This window comes from Myodes glareolus, chromosome 22, assembly GCF_982192425.1.
Source record: "Myodes glareolus chromosome 22, mMyoGla1.1, whole genome shotgun sequence".
NCBI lineage: Eukaryota > Metazoa > Chordata > Mammalia > Rodentia > Cricetidae > Myodes > Myodes glareolus.
The window spans coordinates 50805809-50827310 of record NC_142047.1 but is presented as its reverse complement, the minus strand read 5'-3'; positions in this window follow the sequence as shown (position 1 = coordinate 50827310).

Here is a 21502-nt window from a genome sequence, read left to right as displayed (position 1 = left end):
TTATTGCACTGGGTCCAGAGAAGGAGCTTGAGGATCATTGAAGCAGCGTTTGGTGGTTTATATAAAACATGCCACTCTCAGCTGGATGGTGGTGGCACACGCCTTTAATCCCAGCACTCGGTAGGTAGAAGCAGGCAGATCTCTGTGAGTTTGAGGCCAGCCTGGTCTATAGTCCTGGACAGTCAGAGTTGTCACACAGAGAAACCCTGTCTTGAAAACCAAAACAAGCAAACAAAAAATGGGCCACTCTCACTGGACAATGGTGGTGCACGCCTTTAATCCCAGCACCCAGGAGACAGAAGCAGATAGATCTCTACGAGTTCTACAAAGGTCTACAAAGTGAGTTCCAGGACAGCCAGAAGTGTTATACAGAGAAACTCTGTCTCAAACCCCACCCTCACCCCCAAAAGATAAAATAAAACGTGTTGCTCTCATCTCCACCTCTGCAATGACTTTATCTGTAACCTGGCATTTCCCTATAGCCATCCTGTTTAGGGTCACCCTGCTCCTGTGTGACCTCGTCTTACTTGGTGACAACTGTAAATAACTCACTTCCACATAAATTCCTGTTCACGGGTCCTGGGATCAAACCTGAACATGGTTGTTCACAACCCAACCCATCATATCCTCCAATGAGATCAGGAGAGGCTGTTCAGGTGTGAAGGCCCCAGTGCTGCCGAGAACCCTCTGTCCTGCTGGGACCCTCTGTGTTGGGGACATCCAACCACACATTGCAGTGAAGGAAAAGAGGCTCTGGGAAGCTCAGCCATGCCCAAAGCCACACAGCTGAAGCGTGATGCAGCTGAGAGAACTCCGTAAGCAGACGCCACAGCACCGCAAGCTGTTCCCAGGACAGGCTGCCTGTGCCCAAGGAAGGCAGACCCGAGGGACTCCCCAGTCTGCTAGGAGAAACGAGGGGCCCATGGCAGCACCTGTCCTGTAGGACCCCGAGTAGCACAGATGCACTGTGCTGGTGTAGAATGAGCAATGTCTAGGATCAGGCCCTCCCCACGGGCATGACCCTCTCAACACTTTGGAGAGGCGGCCCTGGTGCTTCAGCTCATCACGACTTCCACGCCCCAGAAGAGGCCAAAAGCCTCAGACATGGAACTGAGGAACTATCCAACTTGCAAGGGAAAGAAGATGCTCCAGCCTCAGTTTCCTCACCAGCATCAAGGAGCTGGGACAGAGGCCCAAGAAAGCCTCCTGCAAATCGCCCAGGCTGAGCCACCTGCTGGTTGTCCTCGGTAATGCAGCAGCCTGCACCAGGTGGGGCTCGTGGTCTGTCTACCCTGAGCGACTGGTGCTCACAGCTGCCCAGTCAGTCCCTGTGATCCTTCTGCTGCTGCTGGGTTCTGCCTTCAGGGACCACAGGCTGTGGTGACCGAATGACCCAACTGCCTGTGATAGGGAGGTCCCCAAAGAAGGGCCAGCCTGGGGCTATCCCAACGGCACCTGGTATGGAAGCCACAGTCGCATCCCTGAGAACCAGATCCCGTGCTCAGCAAGTACACGTGCACACTGTTGCACACATATGCTCACACCCACATTCTCATAGGCACTGCATCATGTACTGATACTCATAGGTGAGTGTGTGTGTGTGTGTGTGTGTGTGTATGTGTGTGCATTCTCTCTCTCACACACAAGAATGCATGCTTACACACACATACTCATCTCCTCCCTGCACTGTACAGGGATGCTCTCTTAAGCGCTCCCAAGGTGGGAGGAAGACCTAGCTCCCTTCTCTGGGATCTTCCCAGACTTCCTATAGAGGACCCTGTTGCTCGCACTGCTCGGCTTTTCTGACTCCACACCACATTCGAAGCTTCCATTTTTTCCACGGTCGTCGCTTCAGAATCCTCTCTCACGAGTCTGCTGCGATTTACTCATCCTGTCAGTACTGACATGGTCACAGGCCCCAGCACATTGATTTCAGTTCAGTGGACAGGATGTGTGACTTCTCCTGGAGATGTGTGACCAGATATGTGACTTCTCCTGGAGAGAAGTCAACAAAGGTCTATGTGTATCAGATAGGAGGTAGAGCACAGACTGGAGGAAGGTCTCCACACACAGCCAGCTTAGTGAGCCAGTGTGTTCACTACAGCGTGGGTGAGGGTCACTCCCAGGAGCAGGGATCAGGGGTCACTCCCAGGAGCAGGGTTCAGGGGTCACTCCCAGGAGCAGGGATCAGGGGTCACTCCCAGGAGCAGAGATCAGGGGTTACTCACAGGAGCATGGGTGAGGGTCACTCACAGGAGCATGGGTCAGAGGTCACTCATTCCTAGCAGCACAGGTGAGGGTCACTCACAGGAGCATGGGTGACTCACTGACAAGCCCACTCCAGCATGGGTGACACCTCAGGACAGAAAGCCGTACACCATAGCTCTCCACAGAACGTGCAGGCAACCGCACAGCAGTTGTGACGACTTACAGATAGCCCTTACTTAGGCAGGGCCTCATGAGTCCTGCATGTTTCGGGGATTTCCTGTAGGTTTTGTTTACTTCCTGAGTCTCGTGATCCTCCCTCCTCTCTCCAGAAGGGAGTGTTTAAAATGGAAGGGAATCACCACCTAGACATGACCCCAGCCATGGGGGAGACACCTCTACTCTGTTGGACACTGACGACAGTGAGCCTCTGACCGAGTCACACACTCTTTCTTCCTTTCCCCGTCCATGCCTCAGTGTGGTCAGGAGTCTCAGGCTCTGCTAGTCTGCCGGGTGTGGATAGCAATCCACTGTGATCCCTGAGAGCCCTTTTTGACCAACTGTCAAGTTCCCTTCTTTGAGGGCAAGTCATGCCCTCTGCCCATCTCTCCATTCCTTGTGTGTCCTTTAGGTTTTGAGCTCTTATCAATAAGGATACTCTCCTTCCCTTGCGAATGACTTCAGGAAGCTTCTAACCCATGCCTGGGCATCCATTACTCAGGCCACGGAAACTCTTCAGCGCTGTGACAGGACACTTACCATAAATGACCTAGGAATGAAGGATTTATTTGGGCTCTCTGATTCAGAGGGTTCGGTCCACAGTCCTTTGAGGATCCTGGTCCAAGGTGAGAGGTACTAGCACGTGGCACAGATGCTACCTCTTGGCCAACTAGAAAGCAACCCAGAGGACAAGATACATTCCCAAAGGCACCACCCAATGACTTACTTCCTTTAGATAGGCCCCACTCCTAAAATTTCCAGAACCTTCTAAAATAGTGCCACTAGGGGGCTGTAGAGATGGCTCAGCGGTTAAGAGCATTGCCTGTTCTTCCAAAGGTTCTGAGTTCAATTCCCAGCAACCACATGGTGGCTCACAACCATCTGTAATGAGGCCTGGTGCCCTCTTCTGGACTGAAGAAAGAATACTGTATACATAATAAGCAAATAAATAAATATTAAAATAGTGCCGCTAGTGGGAGATCAAGAATTCATCCCACCAGCCTTCTGGAAAGACACTTCCCATCTAGGTTGTAAAGCATAGGTTTTGTTTTTGGGTTTTTTTTTTTTTTGGTATGTGTTTTGGTTTTTGTTTTTTAGCCCTGACTGACCTGAAACTCACAGAGATCAGTCTGCCTCTGCCTGCCTGGTGTTGGGATTAGAGGGTGTGCCATCATGCATGGTCTGGTTCTGTTGTTTTGAGACAGGGTCTCAAGTTGTTCAGGTTGGCCTTGAACTTGCTATACATCTGAGGATGTCCTTGAAGTCCTGACCACCCCCTCACTTCCAGCGTGCTGGGATGGTGGACACAGGCCACAGCACCTAGTCTTCCACTATTTGTATTTTGGGATCTTGTTAAAGAAGTTTTTCAGGCAGGTGAGCTGGTTCGAGGGGAAAGGCATTGCCACCAAGCCTAAGACCTGGGACCCACACTGTGGAAGAGCACTGCCTCCTGAAAGCTGACTTCTGACCTCCACATTGTGTGCCATGGCAGGTGCACACCCACACAGAATCAGTAACTAGGTGCAATGTTTTGAAAAGAGAACTCATTCCTCATGCCTGAGTCACACGTGTTCCAGGGGTTCTCCCAAATGTTCCACGCCTTTGTTTAGTTTGACACTGTCCTGGAATGTAGGTGTCCCTCCTGACCTTTGCTGGCTCCTTTCTTTTCTCTCTGCCACTCCTCATGCCACATTTCCACCTCTGAGTCCCCACCCCCAATCTATTGCAGAACCATCTGTCCTCTAAGGTCCGGGACCTGGTCCTGCCTTCCTACAGGAACAGTAATGACCAAAGACAAGATCCAGGCTCAGCCCAGCCCAGCGCTTCTGTCCCACGAGCCCATCTCCCAGCCCGGAACACCTGTCTGCTGGCGCATTTCAAATCAGTGGTGCGCAGCTGTCACCTGTGACATGGTGCCTGCTGCAGGAAGGGTGTGCCACCAAAACTGACCCCACTTAGGGCTCTGGGCTTTGCTGCTACTGCTCTGGGGTTGGGTAGCTGGGGCAAGATCCTCATCCTCTGAGCCTCTTGCAGAATGGTTGGGATTTCACAGGACTCCTGGGAAAGTCCAGGCCTGAGGTAGCTGTTAGCCATCCATTTAGTCAGAGCTGCAGAATCCTTCCAGTGCCTGTTACGTGCAGCCAGAACTAAAGGCATCCTTTGATCTCAGAGAAAATATTAGGTGTCTTCAGGATGCTGGGGCTGTGATGGCTCACTGACCTGTGCTCCTCAGCTGTACAGAGCAGAACACTGAGGCCCAGCAGAGGTGGCAGGCTTGCTCAGTGTGACACAGCAGGAGGAATTCCTACAGGTCAGGACTTCTGAGTGTCAGTACAGTATTGTTCATGGTAGACTCACGCAGTTCTTATGAGGCAACAAGCCTGAGACCTGCTTCCAACCAACCACATGAGCACGCTTGTGACTTTACCAGTTGTCTGTATTTGCAAGCTTGAGGCCTGCCAAGCTGGGGAAGCCTTTGCGGAGGCCACACAGCAGGGAACAGAGATGGTCAGGGACCTGAGGAGCCTCAGGTGACAGACAGCCACAGAATCAGGCTTTCTAGCCTGTAGCCAAGGAATTGAACTTGGAAGCAGACACTCCAACAGCCAAGTCTACAGGGAAAACTCAGCTCTACTAGTCCCTGTGGCTACTTCCTTGAACAGCAACCTGGACAAGCTGAACTGGATGACTCTGGACCCTCAGAAGCACCTAGATGATGGCTGTGTGTTGTTCTGAGCTGCTGCGTTTGTAGGTACATTTGCAGCACACATACCTGCTGGGTGCTCCTAACCCAAGATCAATTGTTCTGATACATCACCATCCTGGGTTTACATCATCATCCTGTGCTGTGAGCTGCTGCCAGCGCAGCCTGGATAGCCAAGACTGGTGGACGGGTGTCAGGATTGAGACACGGAGGCTTCTTTCAGGTGGAAGAACAGCAACTTTTATTTTGCCCAGCAACCTTTTATACCTCTACTCCTTCTGTGGAGACCCACTGGCCAGAAAGAAGACAAACATCCTTGTCAATTACAGACCACAAGGAAGTTCCTCTGTCAGTCAGGGGGAGTGAGGGCAGCTGGATCACAACAGCTGTGCTTACACCTTCATCATCCTGGGTTTACATCATCATCATCCTGGGTTTACATCATCACCATCCTGGGTTTACATCATCACCATCCTGGGTTTACATCATCACCATCCCGTGCTCACATCTTCACCATCCTGGGTTTACATCATCACCATCCTGTGTTTACATCATCACCATCCTGTGTTTACATCATCACCATCCTGGGTTTACACCATCACCATCCTGTGTTTACACCATCACCATCCTGTGTTTACATCATCACCATCCTGTGTTTACATCATCACCATCCTGTGTTTACAGCATCACCATCCTGTGTTTACATCATCACCATCCCTTGTTTACATCATCACCATCCTGTGCTTCCATCATCACTCCGTGTTTACATCATCATCACCATCCTGTGTTTACATCATCACCATCCTGTGCTTACATCATCACCATCCCGTGCTCACATCATCATCCTGTGTTTACATCATCACCATCCCGTGCTTATATCATCACCATCCTGTGCTTCCATTACCATCCCGTGGCTTTCTTCTTTACACTCACATCTAAGCATGGAGGCCATGCAGATGCCAGGTGCCATGGATTTCCCTTTACTGAACGAATCGCTGCCTTCTAACATGGCAGTTTTAAGTATTCTGCTTCCAGCCTCCCTTGTTAGCAGGCTGTGATACAATTGTGGGGGCCACTCCCCAGTCTTTTTGTGGCTGGGTCACTGGGTCCTGTGAATTTGAACTAATCTGCAAACTAAACCCTGGCTTCTCAGGCCTGTTGTCTAAGGAGTCTTCATATCTTGTCAGGGTAAGATCTGGGCTCTCCGGCTGATGGTTCTGTGGTAACCGCTGTGAAGGTCTTAGAGATGAACGGGCTGCCTGAGACCTCTGCCTGCTGTGGGCAGGTTCCATTGCCATCAGACACAAAGCAAAGGTCTCTTCACAGAGTGAAGACAGAGCGTGGACTTCTGGGGAAGTCGCATTGCTGGGTCCTCTGGTATCTTTAGCAGATGGAAGGTCATTCATGACAAGCTGAGGGAGGAAGATACTCTTGTGTCCTTCCTCAGATGTGTGACAAGGACAAGTGAGCGAGTAAGGCTGACCACGTGAAGATGTGCCTTTGGTGACGCAGAGAACAGTTAGCCATCGCCTGGGTCCACCACGCTGGTGTCTTCCAGCTGTAGAACGGTCTCGTGCCCATCTTGTTTGAGCAGTTGCATGGCGCTGTGCTGACATTTGTCATTGTCCACGTTGAGCCACCATGAGAAGTGAATTTGCCTTTTATTTTTTTTTTCCAGACAAGGTCTCACCATCCAGCCCTTGCTGACCTGAATTCACTATGTAGGCCTAGAACTGCCTCTGCCTCCTGAGTGCTGGAGTTACAGGCATGAGCCACCACTGAATGGTTAAATTTGCCCCTTGTTTCCCCTGGGCCTAGCTAGCACAGTTCTAGATGGCTTCATGGATAGACATAAACACAATCCAACAACTAACAGGCCCTCAAAACCCAGGGCTGTGGGGGGAGTTCCACCCCAGGTCTCTCTAATGGTGGCTACGAGCCCAGACCTCCTGGGTAGAAATCGACCACTATCAAGGCCTCCACCAGTCCCTGGGAGCCTGCTGCTTCTCATATTCCCTGTTGCCATGGCAACAGCAGACAATGGTTTCTGTGGAGTTCGGGTCTATAAATAATTTCTAGATCGGCCAGGGTGATGTGAGTGAGGTGGGCTCTGCCAGCAGGTTCTTGGTGGCCAATGTCACAACAGGGAAGCTGGAGCGAGGTCTTGGCCTGAGAGATTAGCTCAGGCTCTGCCCTGGCTGACTGGGTCTTTTCATCCTGAAGCAGTTAGAGGTAGGGCTGCAGCTGAGAGATCAGAGGCCGCCTTGAGCAGTGCAACCCAACCTGGAGGCTCAGTATACTAATCGGGAATTCCACGGGCTTCCTAAGGAGGACCTGTCTGTGGCTCAACACAAGCTCCTGGAACGGACGGCAAAGGGCAGCTGGGGAATCAGTTGCAGGAAGACGAGGGCAGAACTGCTTAGTGTTGAGTCTGGGAGCGTAGGGAGGAGCAGCTGGAAGCCCAGAGAAAGCGGGGGAAAGGACAGGGGGAGCAGGTCTCTAGGTGGAGTGTTAGAAAAACATGCACAAAGCCCTGGGTCCATCCCCAGCACCACACAGATGTGGCGGCTCACACCGTATCCACTGGGGGCGACAAGACAATTATCAGAAGTTCAAGGTCATTCTCCAATATACAGATTGACCCTATCTCAAAAATAAGTAAATAAATAAAAATAAGAGGCAAGAGATTGGGGAGATGACTCAGAGGTTAAGAGCGCAGGCCGTTGAGCCGGGCAGTGGTGGTGCACGCCTTTGATCTCGGTGAGTTCCAGGACAGCCAAGGTTACACAGAGAAACTCTAAGACAAAACAAAACAGACAAATGAGAAAGAGCACTGGCTGTTGTTCTTCTGGAGAACCTGGTTCAATTCCCGGCCCCCACACAATAACTCACAAATGTAACTCCAGTTCCAGGAGATCGGATGCCATGTTATGGGCTCTGTGGACACCAGACATGCATGGGGTGCACAGACATACATGCAGACAAAACACTCACATGCAAGCCCTGAATATTCCTCATATACTAGGTGAAGGCCGATCACCAAGCTTTGACCTGGACACCTACAGTCTCTGCTTTGGCAGGGGAGTGTGACCACATAAACACTGACCCCCTGAGGTCAAAAGTCAAGTGTCATAGCAACTCATAGTTGTTAACCGAGAAAATCTCCCCTCTTTGAGCAGCAGAGTGGGCCTGGGCACTGCTCTCGATTTTGACTCCGAAGGCTCCCGTGTCTTGGGAAGGGACTCTGACACTGCTGGAGTCACTTGGGTGTCAGCTTGGTGACAGGAGCCTCGGTAGCCAAGCACTCAGAAGACCCAGAAGGCAGAGATGGTCCTGACTTTGGAGTGTCTGTGGCTGGCAGATCCCAGTGGGTCCTGAGTTTTCCCTCAAACATCAGGAACGTTTTCTTCAGACGGCAATGGGTCCCAGGTGTGTGGCGATATCTCAGTGAGTAACGGCGCTTGCTGTGCCGTCCCAACGACCTGAGTGTGATCCCCAGATCCTATGATAGGAAGAGAGCGCTAACTCCCAAAAGTTTTCCTCTGACCTCTGAATGAAAAAAATAAACAAAAAAGGAAGGCCATAACTACTCCTAGGTATGGTGAAGGAGAAGGTTTAGTGTAGCTATGCCGGAGAGCGTAGCCAGAGGCGGAGACCTCTAGGAGAGTCCAGAGTGAACCTGACCCTGAGCCAGGCCATGGGAGAACAGGAGGAGAGGAGAGGGGAGAGCCAGGAGACCAGGAGATTGGTTTTCCAAAATGGCTGGATTATATAGGAAGGTCAGCCCAGCCCCTAGGCTGGAGAAGTTTAGGGTAGGGGACAGGGTATACTAGCCGTATCCTCAGTATGGACCGAGGGATCCTGAGAGAACCTGGCAGCCAGGTCCATTTTGGTATGTTGAGTAGGTCCCTCAGTTAGCCATTTGTCCCCGGTTTGAAACCTAACAACCTCCATATGTGTGCCATGACACACATGTACCCATGCTTACTTATCATGCACACGCACAGAATGATGTTAACAAGTAAAAAGCAGGTATGGCAACACATAGCCGTAATCCCAGTATTTGGTCAAGTAGAGACAGGATCAGGAGTTCAAGTCTTCAGATAATGAGTTTGAGGACAGCCTGGGCCCTGATTCAAGGGGAAAAAAAAACAAAAAAACAAAACAAAGCAAAAACACAAGAACAAAACAAAACAAAACAACACAAAACAAAACAAAAGAACAAGAAAACCCTTTTCCAAAACCAAGTTCCACTGGGAGTTCAGGAAGATGTATTCAGCTTGCCACAAGGGCTGAGAGGCCGTTAGGCTGGAGAACCCCAGGCTAGACCCACATGCCAATGATAGATGGAAATGCAGGTACAAATTTGGAGTCAGGATGCAAAAAGGTCAGATGAGGCCATGAGGTAGGGCCCTCAGGATGAGTTTAGCGCCCTGTAACAGACGGCACCAGGGGGCGCTCTCTCCTTCTCTTCCTCTGGAATGTAAATGAAGGCAGACACTAACACACCAGGGAGGGCCCTTACCAGTCTGGCTATGCTGCCCTGCTGCAGGTCGACTGCTCCAGGCTGGGACGCTGGTCTGGCCAGACCACCGAGGTCAAGGTGACAACGCACTATGACAGGTCACTTCTGTGGCAAGGGGAACGACCAAAGGGTGAGGTGGGGGTTCAGGAGAGAAAGTCCCACTGTCCCTCCACCCACACTGAGATTTTTACCTCTTCTTCCATTAAGAACCCCAGTCTGGGTTTTTCACCCAGGTCTGGGAGGGCCATCGCAGAACGGGTCATAAAAGGGAATGTCCAAGTTACCAGGTCTGGAGTGGTTTGTTTGGCAGCAATCATTAGCAAAAATGGCAGAGGAGAAAGCAGAGGAGAGGCCCCTCCATCAGAGCCTTTCTTTCCGAAAAACTAGAAAAAACAAGAGGCAGAGGAGGGATCAGCACTGAAGGGCCTGAGTGCTGAAACCAGAGCGGGGCCCAGTCACCTGAGGGCATCTCTGCCTTGTAGATAAGAAATCCAACCTTAGGAGGTGCTGAGAGAATAGTTAAGCTTCGAAGGGCTCCCCCACCCTCTCCAGTCTGCTCTCTCCTCAGGTAGAGCCCAGGGCACACAGTGTCCCCCGTTCTTGAACCACTGCTGGCCTTTGGTAGATGTCATTCTAGGGATGTGGCTCTGAGAGGGACTTTTGTTTTTTGTTTTATCAAATGGTATTATTAGTGTGTGCATGAAAACATGTGGGTGGGTGGGCAGGTGTGAGCAAGACGCGTGTGTAAGACACGTAGGTGGGCAGGCATGTGTGTGTAAGACATGTGGGTGGGCGGGCGTGTGGGCGCAAGATGCATGTGTAAGACATTTGGGTGGGTGGACGTGTGTGCGTAAGATGTGTGTGTAAGACATTTGGGTGGGCAGGCATGTGTGTGTAAGATACGTGTGTAAGACGTGGGTGGGCGGGCATGTGTGCATAAGACATGTGTGTAAGACTTGTAGGTGGGTAGGCATGTGTATATAAGACATCTGGGTGGGTGAACATGTGTGCCACAATGCACATGTTGATATCAGAGGCAACTTGTGGGGGTCAGTTCCACCATTTGGATTCCATGGATCAAACTCAGATTGCCAGGCTCGGCAGCAAAGCGCCTTTAACAGCAGAGCCAACCGCCCACATGAAACAAAAACAACAAATAAAAAACATGAACAAAACCTAGGGCACCCTTGGTAGCCCAGGCTGGCCTTGAACTCACATCGACCCTGAAGCAGCCCCTCACGTGCTGGGGTGACAGGTTTGCACCACCACACCCGGCTTGGGTTCTGCTCTTGCAGCAAGACACTGGGCCGTTCGTCCAGCTCTACTCTGCTAAGCTTTGCCTCCTGGCTTTTAGCTTAGGAATTACTGGACAAGGACACAAGCTTGTGAAATTCTTTTATAATTTCTAGTAGTGTTTCTCCTATACAATCAAGTTTTTTTTTTAAGGACTTATGTGTGTGTGTGTGTGTGTGTGTGTGTGTGTGTGTGTATGTGTGTGTAGCGGCCAGAGATCAAGGGTGTCTTCTCCACTCACTCCGCCTCCTTATGCCAACCCTCTCGGGCACTGGGCAGCTTGACAGAAAACACTATGAGTTGTGATGTGCTGATATGCACGTAACACCTGACTCTCTGGGGAGGGGGGTGGAGTGAGCTGTGATTGAAGATCCGTGGTTCCTTAAACGTATATTGGTTGATTCCAGGCTCCTGGTGTGGACCGCTGGACAGGGAGTTGGATGGATTCAGTGGGCTCTCAGGAGCCCTACCAGCAAGCTGCTGCAGCCCTGGCCAAACCACGGACTCTGTCTTCTGAAGTGAGGGAGTAGGACACCCTGGCTAGGAATGGCCGAGGCATTGAGGGGCTGCTGCAGGCGGACGAGAGGCTGAGCACTCTCCACCCCGAGTGCCAGGCACTTTCAATACCATCTCTATCCCACAGCTATCTGTGGCAGGAGAGAAAACTGAAGTCAGAGGGGTCACAGCGCACAGTGACACGTGGAGTGGGGACCAGCCACAAGTCTGGACATGTTCAAAGACTAAGTGACTTACTCATGGGCAGAGAATCCTCAAATGAGAGAGCTGGCATGCACAGAGGCCCAACTGATTCACAGTGCATTCTGGATCCTTCTCTGTAAAATGGGATGGAGATCCCTGGGGGAGTCCCTCTTTCTCCTTCCAGGGTGCTGGTTCATAAGGTTATTTAGCTTGGAAGTTCAGTGTTTCTCTTGGCCAGAAAACAGAAATCAGGTGCCAAGGGGAAGGGGCCAGGGCTAAGATGGGAGCATCCTGATCCCTTGTGCAGCCGTCCTGCTGGCAACTGTGGGACAGTGACATGCGTTCTGCCTGAATCTCACTTTCAGCTTCAGTTTGCTGAACTGAAAAAAATGATCAGATGGCTGGATGTGGTGGCACACACTTTTAATCCCAGCACTCCAGAAGCAGAGGCAGGCGGATCTCTGTGAGTTTGAGGCCAGCCTTGTCTAAAAGGTGAGTTCTATCTAGGACAGCCAGGGCCGTTACACAGAGAAATTCTATCTCAAAAAACAAAACAAACAATTAAATGACCAGATGACCAGGTGGTGGTGGCACACTTGGGAGGTAGAGGCAGGTGAATCTCTCTGAGTTCGAGATCAGCCTGGGCTACAGAATGAGTTCCAGAACAGCCAGGACAGCTAAGGCTACACAGAGAAACCCTATCTCAAAAAAACCAAAAGAAGAAAAAAAAATGACCAGACCAGGGACTGGAGAGATGGCTCAGTGGTTAAGAGCACTTGTTGCTCTTCTAGGGGACCTGGGTTCAATTCCCAGCACCTTATGGCCATTCCCAGGCATCTGTAACTCCAGTCCTAGGGACCTGATACCCTCTACCGGCCTCCTTAGGCACCAGGCAAGCATATGGTACACAGACACACACGCGTAAACACATGAAATACTTTTAAATGACCAGATAGGAGCTGGGGTGTGGCTCAGTGGGTAGAACGCTTGTCTAGCATGCACAAAGTCTTGGTTCAATTCCCAGCACAGCATAATCCAGGTAATGATGCAAGCCTGTCAAAGCCACCCTAGGTTACCTACGAGACGGAGGAGGAAAGGAGAGGAGAGAGCAGCTAAGGATGAAGTTGCATACCTGCTGTAATCCTTGTGCTCAGCAGACAAGAAGACTGCCCCAATATTAGGCTGGTCTAAATAGGGAGCTACAGGCCAGCCTGAGCTACATAGGGAGACTTTGTCTCAAAATAACAGATCTGGAGAGATGACTCAGTGAGTAAGGCGCTTTGCTTCGTAAGCATGAGGGTCTGAGTTTGGATTCTAGCACCTACAGAAAAGTCAAGCATGGTGGCACACACCTTTAATCCCAGTGATGTGAAGGAGGAGACAGGAAGATGGTTGGGCTTGAAGCTTGCTGATTAGCCAGTCTAGACAAAAATGCTAAGTTACAGGCTCAGTGATACACCCTGTGTCAAAAAATAGGTGGAGAATGACACCCATAAGACACCTGACACTGACCTCTGACTTTCACAGATGCACAGGGCCTCCGATCCCCTGGGAACTGGAGTTGCAGATGGTTGTGAGCTGCCATGTGGATGATGGGAACCTAAATCTTCTGGAAGAGCAGCCAGTGCTCTTAATTGATGAGCCATCTCTCTAGTCCCAGGGATATATTTTCTGTTAATTTCATTTCAAAATAATCACAACATCATCCTGAAGTATTTTTAGAAGTCATGGTGGGGTGGGAGGGGCTGAATAGATGGTCCATTGGTTAAGAGCACAAGACCCAAGTTCAATTCTTAGCACCCACATTGGGTGGCTCACAATCTCCTGTAACTCCAGCTCCAGAGGGACCCCACACCTCTGGCCTCTGCAGGCATTTGTACATACATATGTACATACATGTGTATATACATATACAAAATTAAAAGTAATAAAAATCTTTTTTTTTCTGTTTGTCTGAGACAGGGTCTCTCTACACAGCCCTGGCTGTCCTGGGACTCGTTATGTAGACCAGGCTGGCCTCGAACTCACAAAGATCCACCTGCCTCTGCCCCCTAAGTGCTGGGATTAAATGTGTGCAACTCCATGCTCAGGAAAGAGAAGCCACCGGACAAGGGGATGGAGCGAGGGCTCAGTGGTTAAGAACACCGGTTGCTTCCACGGAGAATCCAGGTTCACTTCCCAGCACGCATATATACGATGACTCACAACACTCTGTAACTCCAGTCCCAGGGGATCGGGTGCTCTTTCCTGACCTCTGTGGCACTGCACACGAGCGGTGCGCCAACATACCTACATGCAAGCAAAATATTCATCCACATAAGTTTTAAAACACTGGGGGCAGTGAGATAGCTCAGTAGGGAAAGGTGCTGGCTGCCAGGACTGATAATCTGAGTTTGATCTTTAGGAAGCACATGGTGCATGGAGAGAATTGATTCCTACAAGCTGTCCTCTCTCTCTCTTTCTCTTTCTCTCCTCCCTCTCTCTCCTTCTTCCTCCCTCCCCCCTCTCTCTAAATTGATGCAACTTAAAAAAAAATTAATGTCATTGTGTCAATGTGGTTCCAAGAGCTGTTGAGACAGATCATTTCATTCCTTTAAGCTTTCAAAAAAAAAATAATGAAACTGGATTACAAAATAAACAAACAAACAAATATTTTTTTCCTTGATTTCAATAGAGCAAAGTGTAGGGTGCCCTTGAAACTCATACCCTCTGAGGAAGTGCATAGTGCAGCTCACAGCAAGCAGAAGGCTCTGGCCCTGAGGACTCTTTGCTTGGTTTTGTTTTCTTTAAGACAGGGTCTCACTGTGGGTGGCCTCAGACTCACAGAGACCCACCTGCCTCTGCCTCCTGAGTGCTGGGATTAAAGACAGGTGCCACCATGTCTGGTCCCACACCTGTTTTGTAAAAACAGAGTCTCCCTAATTGCCCAGGCTGGCGTGGAACCAACCCTCAATCCCCATCTCTGCCTTCTGAACGCTGGGATGGCAGGTGAACGCTGCCATGCCTGAAGACTCAAGAAAAGTCTCCTCAATTGCCCTGTAAGACAACTTCGCCTGCCACCTTCGGCTGCTGGTTTGCCCCGTTTGTCTCCCTTTCCCTTCTAAAGGGAGGGGGGAGGCTGACGTCCCAAACCCAGTCTGTCTTAGGCAATCTCGGTGCCTTGACAAGTTAAACGCTTAACTGGAATGCTTTGTCGTTGTTGTTTTACTGGAAGGAAAAATAAAATAAGAACCAGCGCTCCAAGGAAGTGTCTGGTAACAGAGTCCCACGTGCTCATGCGGTTCAAGCCGCGTGACAGGCTCTGCTGCTCCCTGGGCTCGTCCCCCTACTAACATGCTCTCTTAACAGCAGCCCAGAAGGGCTGGCTGGGCGCTGCCTTTCCCTCAGTGCAAACAGACCGCTCATGACGGCTGGTGTCAGAGACGCCTTGCAGAACCCGCAGATGTGCCAGGGAATGGGGGCGGGTAGTGTAGGGAGAGTAGACTCACCCAAACAGAGCTAGGTCCACTGCACAAAAGGGGGCGCTCAGGGCTGCATAGTGTCCTCCGAAAATCTGCAGGCAGCCCTGACCGCAGCATGTTGTTTTGCTTGGAAATAGAGTCTCTCTGTTAATGGAGTTCATTGGGGTAAAGTCAGGCTGGATCTGGGGACCCTGGGCATGACAGGGGTGTCTTTGTAAGAAGAGCAGAAGTCAGAGGGACGCATAGGGGAAGCCATGTGAAGATGGAAGCAGAGCGGTGTGGCCAAAATCTGCGGGACACCAAGAACTTCAGGAGTTACCAGGAGCTGAGAAGTCACGGCAAGTTCTTCCTGGAGCTGTGGGGTGCATGCAACTGCCCACACTTAGACTTTAGACTGCTCAGTCAGACACTCTGGAAAACACATTCTTGTTAGCTTCCTCCTTGGGCATCTGCCATGGCGGACATGGGAAGCGCACCCAAGCCATATGATGGAAAATAAAAAGTTATCTCTGGCAGTGGTGGTGCGCACCTTTAGTCCCAGTCCCAGCCCATGGGAGGCAGGCAGATCTCTGTGAGTTCGAAGCCAGCCTGGTCTACAGAGTGAGTTCCAGAACAGTCAGGGCTGTGACACAGAGAAACCCTGTCTTGGGAGAAAAAAGACCTATTTTTATTTATGCATATGCACACCTACGTGCTGAGCCCTCGGAGGACAAAAGAGGGCATCACATCCCCCTGAGTTGGGGTTACAATTGGTTGTGAGCCACCTGAGGCAGGTGCTAAGAACTGAATTCTGGTCCTCAGCAAGAGCAGGGATCTCTCTTAACCACCGAGCTGTCTCTCAAGCCTCTGCATTGGTAAGGTTATCGATGCATAGATGTGAGTCCACTGATGAAGCTACCCTCCAAACAACTGTGCGGTAGGTCGCAGAATATTCGGTTCCGTTCATTCGCAGGGTTACATTGTTATAGATTATTTAAGGGTGGCTATAACCCTCCTTCAAACTTGTCATCACTTGTAAACACATCTTCGGAGCTGCTAAAGTGCAATATTAGAGTTGGCGAGATCTGGTGTTAACAGCCCCTTGCGTCATGGATGAGGAATGTGAGGCTCAAGTCAGGTAGCTGTTTCCAGGGAGAGCCAATATGGCAACTCTAGACCTAGTGCATTGGCACTGTCTGTACCTCCTCCCTCCCAGATGTCAAGCTGGGTAGAGCTTGACATCTACCCAGCGCAGAATGTCTTAGGCTGTGCCAGTTACTACTATTCAGGGTCCATTCTTCCCACCTTCTTCTTTTAACATGTTAACATTTTACCTTCATTGTGGCATAGTGATCGCTCACTGAAGACTACATGTCCCAGCCTCCCTTGCAGTTACATGTGACCATGTGACAAAGTTTTAACTGACTGGATAGGATCTGAAGAGGAGGAACCTTCTAGGCATCACCCTTTGTAAGGAAGTGAGTTCCCATTCATCTCCCCTTCCCTTTGTGCGGCTGAAATGTAGATGTGTTGTAGAAGCAGAAGCATGCAGCGTAGGGCTTAGGCTACAAACCACATGTTAGGGTTGGCAGGCAAACCCCAGAGAGGCCTGTTGGCTAGAACTGCTTAATCCTTGACAGTTTCACAGGAAATAATCTGCTCTCGCCTATAAGGCACTGTGAGTTTGGCTTTTGTTGGAGCAGCAATGCAGATGAACCCACACCTTTAATCTCTGGGCACCCTGGGGGCTGTCCCTGTCCTCTGAGGGCAGTAGGCTGACTTACCAGGGATGAGAATCAAGTACCTAACTCAAGGTTGAGCCCAGAACCCGGACATCAGCACCCTGTCTGACTAGGAAAGGAAAAAATAATTCTCCCTCTACTGCCTTGCCCTTCCCCTGTCCCTACACCCCCAATAAATAAAATGTCCCTGTGCTAGGCAGCCCCAGACATGCTATTCCGTGCTATAATAGGCCCTGAGGAACATCTTCTCTCCTCCCCATCAGACATCCCCACCTCCCCACGAGGAGACCCCTGCCCAGTTCCTCATAAGCCTGATGAGGTGAACTCTTTCTGCCCCCCTATCCTTTGTCAGGACGGGGCCATTTGTGACCCAACCTGGGCAGCTGCCTGGAGTTTGCCATCTCTCTGTCCACGGGGATTGTCTAAGCTTGAGGCCTTGATCACAGAAAGGAGGAAAAAAAAAACCAAACTGTTTGTTTTGGCTTCTTGTTTCAGAGGCTTCAGTCTGTCATGGGAGGGAGGGTGTTGGAAGATTGACTCATACCATGGAGGAGAGAGAGTGTGGAAGGGAGGAGGAGAAGGGCAGAGAGGGGAGAGAGAGAGAGAGAGAGAGAGAGAGAGAGAGAGAGAAAAAGAGAGAGAGAGCGCTCACCTGCAATCCCTAGCAGTTTCCTTCTCGCCTTTTACTCCATCCAGGCTCTCAGCCATGAGGTGGTACCCCCAGCATCTCAGGGCTCCCCACACTCCCGCAGACACACTGGTGTGTTACAACCCTCCTCAGCTCTTCTCAGGTCAGTCTAGTCGACAGTCAAGATCAACCGTCCAAGGCCCTGAGCCGTGGGATGAAACACTGTTGTGACCTTTCTGCTCTGCGCCATGGGAGGGGGGAGGACCTGGGGGACTCAGCCCTTAAAGCTGGAACTGTCTGGGTCCTGTGTGCCCTGCAGTTGGTACTGACTGCCCCAGGGGGCTCATCAGGCCCTGGCCTGCGTCTCTCTGCTGAACCTAGTGTGGACTCACACCCCACCTCCACACTCATCCGTATCACAGGGCTTCTGGTTCAAAAGGCTACATGTCACCAGAGCAAGAGAATCAGGCAGAAGCCATGGTACCTTTTAAGACCCAATCGTAGAAGTCTTGTGCGACTTCTACCTTTCCAGAGACAAGGTCAAGAGGAGGGGTCTGAAGGATCCTTGTTCACACTGTAAGAACATTTGGGTAGACATTAAGATAGAAACCAAGTTCAGAACATACAACCTGGTATGTATGACATGTGGGACTGCCCACCATTTTCCTTTCTCAAACAGACAAACCTACCTATGAAATGACCCTAACACAGTAAAGACAAGGGTCCCTTCTTAGTCCCTTCTTAGTCCCCCGATCCAGTGGGACCTGAATCCAGACTCATGAATGGATTTCTTTCCATTTAATAAGCCAGCAAAGGGGCTTTCGTTGTGAGTTAGTCAGTGGAGTGCTCATCCAGTGTGCATGAAGCCTTGGGTTCAATGCCCAACAGCTCATGAAATGGTGTGCAGTAATGCACATCTGTGTGGCAGTGCACATCTATGTAGCTGTGCACATCTGTGTGGTGGTGCACATCTGTGCGGCGGTGCACATCTGCGCGACAGTGCACATCTGTACGTCAGAGCACATCTATGTGGCAGTGTACATCTGTGCGGCGGTGCACATCTGCGCGACAGTGCACATCTGTGCTGTGGTGCACATCTATGTGGCAGTGTACATCTGTGCAGTGGTGCACATCTGTAACCACTAAACTTTCAGGAGGTGAAGGTGAGAAAGTCAGAAGCTTAAAGTCATACCAATACAGAGGGTTTTTTTTTTAAATTCTTATTTTGTGTGTATTGGTGTTTTGCCTAGATATATGTCTATGCACTGTGTGTGCCTGCCCACAGAGGCGGGAAAGGGCATTATTTGTTATAGCCAGAACCTGGAAACAACCTAAATGCCTCTCAGTCGAAGAATGAATAAGGAAAAATGTGGTATATTTACACAATGGAGTACTACACAGCAGAAAAAAAATGACGTCTAGAAATTTGCGGGCAAATGGATGGAGCTAGAAAACCTCATATTGAGTGAGGTAACCCAGAACCAGAAAGACAAATACCATATGTACTCACTCATAAGTGGCTTTTAGACACAATGCAAAAGCAAAACAAAACAAACAACAACAACAAACAGCCTACAATTCACAATCCCAGAGAACCTAGACAACAAAGAGGACCCTATGAGAGACATACATGGTTCTAATCTACATGGGAAGTAGAAAAGACAAGATCTCCTGAGTACATTGGGAGCACAGGGATCATGGAAGAGGGTAGAAGAGGAGGGGAAAAGAAGGGAGGGGAGCGGAAATATATATAGCTCAATAAAAACAATTTAAAAAAAGAAAAAAGAAAAAAAAGAAAGACAACTTTGCAGAATATAGCATTCTTGGACCACAAAAAAATTATTTGGGCCATTAAGTGTAACTCATTGTCAAAGTTTGTTGTGATGGTACAATTACACACACTTAGTTGTTACAGCTGGTAGCTGGTCTTCTACCGTTGGCATTCAAGAGAGTCCTGAGTAATGCCAGGAGTGCATGGAGGTGCCCAGTCGGTACCAGGACACTGGCTAGTGCTGTTAACTTTCCTTTGCTTGTGTGTGTGTGTGGGGGGGGTTGAGATATTATAGCCCAGGTTGGTCTTAAACTCACTATGCAGTCCAGACTGGCCTCCAACTTGTGACCCGTCTGCCTCAGCTTCCTGATTATAGGTATGTGCCACCATGCCTAGTGTTGCTGATGCTTCAAAGGGACAGCTCTCCTCTGTCCCTGACTGGCAGATGCTTCCCTGGTGTGCACTCTCATGCCCTATGGATACAAGCTTTTGTTCAGCCAGGTTTCGTTTATTAGAATTTAATTTATCCACTTATTGTGTATGTGTGTGTGTGTGTGTGTGTGTGTGTGTGTATGTGTGTGTGTCATATGGGGAGTGACACACACCTGCCGTGGTGCACTCATGGAGGTCAGAGGAGAACTTGAGGGTACTGGTTCCTTCCTCTCAATTTGTAGGTTTTAGGGATTGAACTCAGATTGCCAAGCTTGGCCGCAAGTACCTTTACCTGCTGAGCCATCTTGCTAGCCTTTCTTGGGGTTTTTACTACCCAGAGCATCCCCTTCTTGCCCTGAGGACAGCACATCATCCATCTTACAGCCTCTGGATGGTGTTGTGAAGTGGCCTGGTTCAGGGGTGGGCAGCCCTAGGCAGAAACTTTCCTCCAGCCTGGGTCTCTGGGAGGGTGGAACATTCCTCCAGCCCGGGTCCCTGGGAGGAACAGCAAGTTTGCAGGACTGATACCCATGCCATGCCTGGCATCCACCTGGTGACTAATAACAGCCCTGCAAAAGGGGTCTTATCCCTGTGTCACACAGGAGAAAATAAGGGGGGGTGGCTTATTTTGGCTGTCAACCTGATATCAGCCTAGGGAAGAGAAACCCTCCCTTGAGGAATTGGCTCTATCAGATTGACCTGCGGGCATATCTGTGAGGTATTTTCTTGATTGCTAATTGATCTAGAAGGGTTCAGCCCACTGCAGGTGGAGGGCCTGGGGTGTGTTTACAAAAGTAGCTGAGCAGGCCAGAGGCTCCCGTAAGCAGTACTCCTCTGTGTTTTCTGCTTCAGACTTCAGTGTTGAGATTCTGCCTTGACTTCTTTCGATAATTAACTGTAATGTAAGTTTAAATAAACCCTGTCCTCCCAAATTGCTTTCTTTTCTTTTCTCTTTTCTTTTCTTCTTTCCTTCCTTCTGTCCTCCCTCCCTCCCTCCCTCCCTCTCTTCCTTTCTTTCATACAAATCAAACCAGCACATGGAGGCAGATAAAAGTGGTCCACTATATCCAAGAGCCACAACTGGGAAGCTGGGAAGCCAGGCGTGAGGTCAAACTTTCTTCATCACGGGTCCAAGGAGCCTGAAGGGGCATGGGAATGCAGACTAGGGGAGAGAAACACAGAGGCGGGTGGTGATGTACAGTAAAGAGGGGGTGCTCGGCGGGAGGAAGGGAGGGACTTGGCTTCTGGAGAGTCCAGCCTAGCCAGCTGAGAGGGGGTTGTGTGGTTGCAGACCGCCCCCTGCCAGTCTCTTGGCGGGGTGGCTACAAGTGAGTCACACTCCCCATGCCTGCCTGGCCCCCCTTCTGCCTGGTCCTCAGTCTCATGATCCAAAGAAACAATGTGTCTGAGGTTGCCGGATCTGGGAGGGAGCCCTGATCCGGGTATCTAGGGATGGGAACCTCATCCTCTCTAGGGAGGACCCTAGTGACCTTAGCATTGGGGGAGCACTACATCCACAGAGGTCCGACTGAGCTCTTTGTAAAATGGAAGAGTCTGGAAGAAGCAGAATCCCCCTTTGGCCTGCATGCCCCACCCCCCACTCCCAGAGCCACTCCCCTGCAGCCTTCCTGGGACCTAGTTGTCACCTTTCCCTGGAGAGACTCCCTGAGACCCCTGAAGCAACTACCCTAGCCCCATCCCGGCTATCCAGGGTCTGCTTCTGTGATTACAGCCACGGAGTCCTGGCTGGAAGATCAGTAGGGGCTCCTCCTGCTCATCAGCTCACAACCTCCAAGGTTCTTGAAGGGGCCAGCAGCACCCTGGGCCTTCAGGCCCTGGTGGGA